At 38.5% G+C, this 9,576-nt stretch overlaps 1 protein-coding gene across 1 annotated transcript in view; it reads right to left on the reverse strand.

Moving 5' to 3' along the window:
- LOC134226281 (uncharacterized) overlaps nt 1-8,227 on the reverse strand; it is a 70,104-nt gene extending 61,877 nt beyond the window's left edge. Inside the window, exon 1 of the mRNA XM_062706950.1 lies at nt 8,205-8,227. The gene's annotated coding sequence lies outside the window, so the exon portion shown is untranslated. The remainder of the gene's footprint in view (nt 1-8,204) is intronic.
- Nucleotides 8,228-9,576: the final 1,349 nt, after the last annotated feature.

Raw genomic sequence — 9,576 nt, forward strand, 5'->3', positions numbered from 1 at the left:
TTTATTCATTTGTTTTTTCATTCTGGACACATTAGAGCCCTTCTAGAATAAAATCATAGTGGCCGATCTATCAAAATGCGAGATTCAAATAAAGTTGTGGCCTGACCCCTTTGATAAGTATCGATCGGAACCGTTTTTAAAGAAATGGCCATATCTCACTTGATTCTGGTCCGATTCCAAATCTCAATGTATGGTTCCAATCAGCAAGAGCCCTACTTCATTTGTGGTTACTAATATTATTCAATTTTTAACCACAACTTCTCCTAATATCCACCTCAAATTTACGGTTTTGAACCTACCTCCGAAAAATCCGGAATATCTCCGGAATCCGGTGGCCATAGTCGGTTCCATGGACATACCGTCAAACTGCATTAATTTCCTAGTTCGGGCATGCCTGAAATGTCAAAATCGGGTGATAACTAAGATAGTTACAACACATCTAATTTTACACAAAATTTGCCTATCCTAATTATTTTGTCCATCCCCTGTATAAAACAAAGTTGGCATTAGTACGACCGCGCATCACTCAAGAATAGACAACCCAATTTTTGCTGATTTATATCCTTTTTCTTCTTCTATTTACGAGGAAAAATGTTAAGATGAAATGAAATACTTTAAAGATCAATGCCCAATCTTTTCGTTGAAATGGTTTTTCGTACAGTTTTGCATGATTTTTTTCAATTTTGATCATCTCTTCTTCTTCAAAGATGGCATTCGTACAACCGCGCATCACTCAAGAAAAGACAACCCAATTTTTGCTAATTTATATCCCATTTCTTCTTCTATTTACGAGGAAAAATGTTAAGATGAAATGGAATACTTTAAAGATCAATGCCCAATCTTTTCGTGGAAATGGTTTTTCGTACAGTTTTGCATGATTTTTTTCAATTTTGATCATCTATATGTATATATATATATAAAACAAAGTTGGCCGCGCGTGGCTCAAGAATAGACTGCTTAATTTTTGCTAATTTATATCCCTTCCTTTTTGAAAAAAAATGACAATCGAAATAAAATCTCTCCGAAGGAATGGTTTGTCGTGCATTTTGTATGATAATTTCAAATCATGTCATCTAAGTTGACATTATCATCAGATAACGGAAAGATCGATTTTTGTTAATTTTGGTTTGGCTACTAAATTAATTCGAAAAGTGTCATGATAAAATAATGTCAAAAACAGGAAAAATTATTTAGAAAAACCGGTTTGTTTTTTAGATAAATTGTGTACGTAAAAAAATATATCAGCAAAATGATCAGTTTTGGGCGAGACAAAGTTCGCCGGGTCAGCTAGTTTATTATAAAATAGGCAGAAAAATCAATATGCAAGCTTTCTCCAGGAATTCCTTTGACAATTGCTCCTGGGATTCTATCCGAAATTCTATTAGGGATTCTCTAGGAATGCCTCCAGTAACTTCTTCGGCAGTGTCTTCAGGAATTCCACCATTAATTTTGCCGGGAATTGATCCGAAAATTCCACCATTATTTACTCCAAGAAAATCTTCACGAACTTCTTTATAAGTTCTGCAGAATTCCCTGTAATAATTTAAATAATTTCGTGCTGTTTCCCATAATTTTTAGGAATAAGAATATTCCGGAAGAATTCCGCAGAATTGCCAGTAAACATTCCTGAGAATTTCACGAAAAATCTTCGAATTTCTTGTGTAAATTCCATAAAATAATTGTTTCGAATAATTTCTTGTGAAAATTTAAAAGAATTTCTCCAGGAATTCCACTGCAAATTTATACAGAAATTATACCGAAAATGAAATCAACAATGGAATTTTCGGAGGAATTCCTAGATTAATTTGCAATGAAATCCTGAAATAATTCCGGTGGAAACTTCAAGATTTCCACTAGTAGATCCTCCAGGAGTTTCTCCGAAAATTCTTCCTGGAATTCTTCCAGGAGTTCCACCGGCATTTCGACCAAGAATTTCTTTAGGATTTCCTTCAAGAATAAGTCCGGTAGTTCTATCGGCAGTTCCTCTGAAAATTCTTCCGGGAATTTCGGCAAAATTGGAATTTATTTAGGCTTCTTCAGGAATTTATATAGATTTTCCACCAGAAGCTCCTCCGAGAATTTCTCTGCGAGCTCCTCAGTGAATTCTCCGGGAGGTCCTCTGATGATGGTCCAGCTACAAACCCCAACAAAAGTTCCAGCTAGACGAGATTTGTCTATAAGATGAATTCTCTTGTTTCCGAGAATGCTTCTGGTAGTTTCCCCGGGGTTCCTTTGGAAATTCTCCCGGGAATTTCTTCAGAAATTCTTCCAGAAAATTCCTTCGAGAGTTCCTCCGGGAATTCCACCAGCAATTCATCCGGGAGTTTCTCCGGAAATTCCTCCGGGAGTTCCACCAGAAGCTATTCCAGGAAATTATTCAGGCTTTTTTCAGGAAATCATTTAGGTTTTCTTCAGAAATTAAGCTGGAAATTCCTCCCGAAGTTCTTCCGATAGTTTCTCTGGGAGCTCATCCGGGAGGTCCTCTAGGAATTCTTCTAGGAGTTCCTCCCGAGATTCCTCCGGGAGTTCTTACGGGAGATCTTACGGGAGCTCCCTCCCAGAGTAATTTCCGGAGGAACTCCCGGGGGATTTTCTATAGGAATTTCCGGAGAAATTATCAAAGGAATTGTCGGAGGAACTGCCGGTGGAACTTCTGGAGAAATTTATTGAAGAACTACAGGAATAATTTCCGGAGGAAATCCTGGAGGAACTCTTGTAAGAGTTCTAGGATGAACTCCCAAAGGAACTTCCGTAAGAATTCCAGGAGGAACTCCTGGAAGAACTCTTAAAAGAACCTTCCGGAGGAATTCCCGTAAGAACTCCCAGAGAAATTCTCCGAGGAACTTCTGGAGGAATTTGTAGATAAATGCCTAAAGAAATGCTAAATGAATTCCTGGAAGAAATCCTGATTGAATTCCCGAAGGAACTACTGGTGGAGCTTCAGAGAAACATCCGGTGGAATACCCTAGAGGAAGAGAAAAAATATTTCTGAAGGAACTTCCGAAATCCCATTTCCCGTGAAATTCCCGCCAAATATCGTCCAGGAATTCCCTGTAAAGTTCCTGGAGGTATTAACGGAGAATTTCTTGGAAAAACTCCTGGAAGAACTCCCGGAGGAACTCCCACAAGCACTTCCGGAGGAATTCCCACAAGGAAGTCCTGAAATATTTTTTGGAGAAGTTCCTAAAGGATTTTCCGAAAAAATATCTGAAGGAATTCCCAGAAAAATACCAGGAGAAATTAATGCAGAAATTCCCAGATGAAATCCTGAAAGTATTCCCAGATGAATTGCGGATTGTTGCGAAGAAATTACTGGAAGAACTCTTGGCAGATATCCGAGTAAATTCCGAGTGAAATCCGGAAGGAATTCTAGTACACTTCCGCGAAAAATCTCCCGGAGAAATTCCTGAAGGAATTCCTGGAGAAGTACCTGAAGAAACTAAAAAAATACCTGTAAGAATTTCTGGGGAAATACTTGGACGAATTCCAGGAGAAATTAATGAAAATATTTCTTATATTTCCCAGGGGAGCTTCTAGAAGGATTTCAAGGAGAACTTTTGAGCCCGAAATGTTTCGAGTTGTTTTGAACTTTCATATATTATGGATCCTGGATGCCCTAATAAGTTTTGGGAATCTTTTGAATTTCAACCACCTATTTCTGTATATGATTGGATCGTAAAGTGCACATGTTTGAGGGAATTCATTTCAGTACCCGTTCAATCTTTCCACAATTTAGGGGGGGCGACGCCCTCCCCCTGCCCCCCTTGGCTACGCCTTTGGATAGACTTTGCAAAAGCCTTCGACACCGTTCCACACATTTTGATGGTCGATAAAATGAAGCGCCTGGGATATCCCGAATGGATCACTGATTGGATTTACTCCTACTTAACGTCTCGCAAAGCATTAGTGGTAGTCAACAACTGCCGTTCTCGGTCGATCTCAATAGCTTCAGTGTGTTGGGGCCATTGTTGCTTAGCATATTCGCGAACGACTTGAACACGATGATATCCTCGTCTAAACTCTCCTTCGCTGACGACTTCAAATTTTACCGAGTTATCTTCAGCATATCCGATTGAGAAGCAATGCAGGAAGATATCGACAACATGCTTTTATGGTGTGACGGCATGCGAGTCAACAATAAAAAATGCATCGTCATATCATTTTCAAGGAAAGACAGTCCTTTGCACCACGAGTACTCCATGGGAAACGTCATACTAAATCGTGCACAATCCACTTGTGATCTAGGAGTAACTATGGACTCTAAGCTCAGGTTTACGGATCACATAGGGATAATAACTGCTAAAGCCTATTCCATACTAGGGTTCATTCGTCGCCATGCTTCTAGCTTTACCGATACATACGCATTAAAAACGCTTGACTGCTCACTAACTGTACGAATATTCTGCCCCCATATGGTGTCCTTATCAAACAACGCATGTACTCGCAATTGAACGGGTGCCAAAAAAAGTTCATCCGCTTTACATTGAGGGAACTTCCTTGGAGGAATCCATCAAATCTGCCACCTTACCCGGATCGGTGTCAGTTGATTAAACTGGAGACACTCTAACTTTCACCTACTCAGTGACTGAGTAAAATTGTATTACCATCTCTTTTCTTCTCACGGAAATTTTACTCAATTTCCGTCAAAAGCAGGATTACTCATAGTTTTGAGTTGTCCTGCTTTTGGCGGAAATTGAGTAAAATTTCCGTGAGATAGAAAGAGAGAGCAATACAATTTTACTCAGTCACTGAGTAGGTGAAAGTTAGCGTGGATACTTTTAACGAGACGAATTAACCTGCATCGAGTTATTGTGTAGAGTAGAGTGGGGCAAGAGTACGCACTTAGTTTTCAATCGATCATGTGGCCCTTATGAAGCAAGCTTCTGCATATCAAATCAGTGTCGATGATTCATATACTCTTCCTTTATGTTACCCAGTGCAAAAAATATTGAAATTATTGAGATTCGTTTTAATAGAACCCTTATTGCAAGACAAGTGAAAAACGCACTCTTACCCCACCGGTGGGGTAAAAGTGCGCATCGGGTGGGGTAAGAGTGCGTATTTATCCAATCATGTGCTTTAAGTATATATTAACACAAATAAGAGTTAATAACATTTAATTGATGTTTAATTAGCATATATTAGGGAATGTTTAAAGATTACGTAACTCTTAAAGGGGGAGGAGGTCCTAAAAATGTGCACTTTCATACGAAAAACCATTTTTTTTTATATATACAAAAAACTACAGAGGTAAAAATATATATCAGGTTTCGCGTGGCGTATACAAAGGCATTTTCCTTAAAGAAAGTCCACCAATCACGTAACGTAAAATTTGGCTATTTCATAACCCCCCCCCCCCCCCCTATCTTACACTATTTGTATGAATCCTCTAACAATTATATGGATCGTCACACATCTCACAACCCCTCCCAGCTAAACGTTCCGTAATTTATGAATGCTTCTTTTCATTAAATGAAATTATCATTTAGATGAAATTGTGTTTTCGTACTATGTTTAGGTGTACAACAAGTCCTAATACAATTTCATTATTTCGCTTCAGTGCTTTGTCCTTTCTAACACCGAATTACTTCAACTTATCCTAAAAACTTGTGATAATGTCCCTTTTTTCTTAGTTGTGAATCTTTACGCTTTGGAAGAAGTCTTATTTCGGCCATAGACACGGGTTTGACATCATAACTTGAAGATTCATATGCGTACTCTTGCCCTACCGGTTCCTGCGTACTTTTACCCCACAGTCCCAAAAATTATTCAAGTAATGGTTTTGACTTCTTGGAAAACCATCCGGATTGGTGTTCTGTACCATAAAGTACTCTATACAATAGGTTATCGAAATGGTATAATGTTCACCTGATTGAATGTATATATGGTAATGAAATACTAGTTGCGGAAATCCAATTATTTTTAGCAAAATGACCAAAAAGTTATCTAAATCCATATCTCCCTTGTTGTTTATTCAAATCGTTTACAATTACACATGATAATAGTTGGCCAGAATACCTGTCAAACTGATGCAGTGCTGCTAGTTTATCTTTTTTTATTACTTAAAAAAATCGAAAACGTACTCTTACCCCACGCGCACTCTTGCCCCACTCTACTCTATCCGGAATAAATTTATACCGCTTTTTATACCGAAGTTGGATTTTTCTCCAGTTACAGGCAACTTTCCCAACTTCGGAAGTAGTGCACTGGATTCGCCTAAAGATGCGCTAAACTACGCATCAATTAGTTTGACAAATAAAACTTCGGAAGAAAGTTCGGTTCGGAAGTCCCGACTTCCGAATTCTAACTTGGTGCTACGCCGACAATAGTTCAATCAAAGTTAATTGCCTATTTCCGGGGATTAATTTACAATGTTGTGAAAACTCATATGTGAATATGTACATTATGTGTTGGATATTGATTTGGAAAATGTATTGGAGGTAACCACTTTCCCTTCAATGACCCTACAGTACGCTAGACTGGTGCTTTAACCAACTAAGCTACGAAGGACCTCCGTCAGCCTTCGCAACCTAGCGGCTACTGAACGAGCTCGAGATTCCCAAATTGGTCGCATAGTCAAATCACTCGCAATCCATTTCTCAAGCCAACACTTCCACATGTGTATAGTACACGTTCACATTAGAGGAGCTAAATACTCTCGAAAACATCCTAGACAGGGACGAGAATCGAACTCGCCATCTCCGGATTGGCAATCCTACGCCTTTGCTCGCAAGGCGACTGGAGGCCACCGTGATTTGATGCTTGCACTAAAATGCTGCGATTTCATGCTTGCAATAAAAGTTATTAAGGAAATAGTGAATCGTGGGAAATTCAATTTAATATGTAAAAAAATATCATCAACCATTATTGTTTTCATAAAAACCTTGTTCTCAACATGAATGACACATGCGCATTGAAATTACATCCACATTAGCTAAAAAAATTGGGAGGATTATTCAAATAGCAAATGCAATGGCTTCAGCAACGGGAGCTTCTGCTTCTTCAGTGGCTCTATTTTCCAACTGTAACTTGACCTGCATTTCAACTTGATATTCTATTAGCATTTCCTCAGTAATTAATTGAAAGCTTCTCTATGCCCGCTATTGCATGAGCATTTAGAGTGATTCAAATTTTGACTTTTTCGCTCCCCTATGCTTAAACGATGACATTTGCTGTTTTATTAATCCTCCTAAATTTTTAGCTGATTTGGATGTAACTAGACTGAGCACGAGCAATTTGAAGTTTGTATGAAAATTACTATGAAAACAGTCACTTTCGTGAAAAACCGTTCCATAACGTTACTCATTAAGTTCAAAAAATATACGACTTTATTGGCAACATAGAAAATGTTGCAATGAAACTGGTCGTCTTTGTTGCGAAACGATTCTGTGCTTCTAAGAAAAGTAATTGGGGAAATACTGAATCGTGGTAAATTCAATTTAACACGTAAAAGAATAACATCAATATCAATAATGAGCATTTTTGTTTTCTTTATAACTTCGTTTACAAAAGTCAGATCACTTCGCAACAACAACTGTCCTATAACTAAGGAAGTATTCTATGAAGTCATCGGGTCGATTACATTTGAATATTTGATGGCTTGCAACACGGAACGGTCTTTTGCTTAAGTGACGATTTCTATAGTAATATCCATACAAACTTCAAACTGCTCGTGCTCAGTCTAGTTACATCCAAATCAGCTAAAAATTTAGGAGGATTAATAAAACAGAAAATGTCATCGTTTAAGCATAGGGGAGCGAAAAAGTCAAAATTTGAATCACTCTAAGGGAAGATCCATTAATTACGTAACGTAAAAATTGGGCATTTTCAACCCCCCCTCCCCCTTTGTCACACTTTTTGTATGAAACATCTGAAAATTTTGTATGAATCGTCACACTTCGCTTAACCCCCCCTCCCCCTCTAAGCGTTACGTAATTTATGGACGCTCCCTAATGAGCATGTATCTTGTGTGGCAAATACAATGGATATGCTATGCCCAGGGAATCGAAAATATTTGCCATCCGAAAACCATCCGAAAGACCGGACCGAGAATCAAACTTGCGATCTCCCGATTGACAATCCTACGCCTTTGCTCGCAAGGCTATTGGAGACCAGGGGAACAAAAAAGTCAAAACTTGAATCACTCTAGTATTCATACTGGCCACATGCTATGAAAATACTAAAATGTGCAATTATGTACAAACCTAATAATTAATGCTCAATAAACACTAATGAATATAATCGATTGAATGGCGGGAAGAACATTGCTAAGCTACGAGGCAGTACCTACTGTCCCGACTGAGAAACAAAATACCAGTAGAAGAAAAATAAGATTAGTCTCTGTACAAACCTTGTATGTCTGACACAGGTATTTAACATAACCTATCCCCACAAGCTTGTCATAAAAACCAACACGCTAATGTGCAGCTGATAAGACAATCGTAGTATAGTTCCTGATATGTCTAAGTTGGCACTACGTATTATGTCTTCAATGCAACAGACTGAGTTGTGAGTATGATTAACTTCTAGTAAAATAGTAAAACTGATAAGACTAGCACAATTGATTACACTAACGACAGAGACTTTGATTTAACCTTAACCTCTGGTTCAAGTCACCTTCGCAACAATGCGTAAATGGGTACTTACTTCATCATATGGCAACAAAATAACTAGAGGATGAAGTACAATGCTGTCGGTGTTACTAAGGTAATATTCGTATTATGTACCTACGTACAATCGTGCACAATACGAAAAAAATAATTCGCAGGTTATGTAAAAGTTACATAATTCGTATGCCTAGCACATATTCAGCTTGAATCACTCTTATTGCAATAATAAATTCTCTGACTTTCGTGTATGAAACAATGCCGATGAAAGAAGAAAAGAATTTGCTTGTCAATGAGCGTTATTAACAGCCAGTAAATTAAAACGATCGAAGTAAAATGCTACTCGGACAAAATAGCACCCAGGCAAAGAGTGATACATCTGATCGCATTATCCATAGCAAATGTAAAAAGAACAACAATTGCGGCGATTAAAGCGTCATCTGTACACATCCCACACCCACCGGCAAAAATATTTATTCATCATATTTTCATATTTGAGCAGCGTTCTTTCATGTGTAATCATGTGATTTATCAACTGATGATATGCAGCGCTTCATCAGTAGTATTATGAGAGCAGCGATTCTCACACCCAGACCCAGTAGTGCGGAAATCAATGGAGCACATGGTATAAACAAGTTGAACGATCGTCAGCTGTTGTTTCCAAGTCCGGCATCGATCGTTTGTTTATTCAATTGATCCCCCTTGGCTCGTTGACGCGTTCATCCCAAGGGAAGATGCTTCTGAGTGCACTCTTATGTGGGCCGATGCATGCTTGATACTATGAATGGTGGGGTTAGTGTCCTTTAGGTAAGAGTACCGACATCTGCTGCATTTGACAGGTCTTCTGCTCGTTTGGAACACGATTTTGCATGGAAATGACAAATGAATTTTGTTCCAATTCTGACAGTGTCGACACTTCGGGTTACATCCACTTTAGGTGGGGTGACCGTTGACTATAAAACGATGAAAA

This window comes from Armigeres subalbatus, chromosome 3 (assembly GCF_024139115.2).
Source record: "Armigeres subalbatus isolate Guangzhou_Male chromosome 3, GZ_Asu_2, whole genome shotgun sequence".
NCBI classification, from domain to species: Eukaryota; Metazoa; Arthropoda; class Insecta; order Diptera; family Culicidae; genus Armigeres; species Armigeres subalbatus.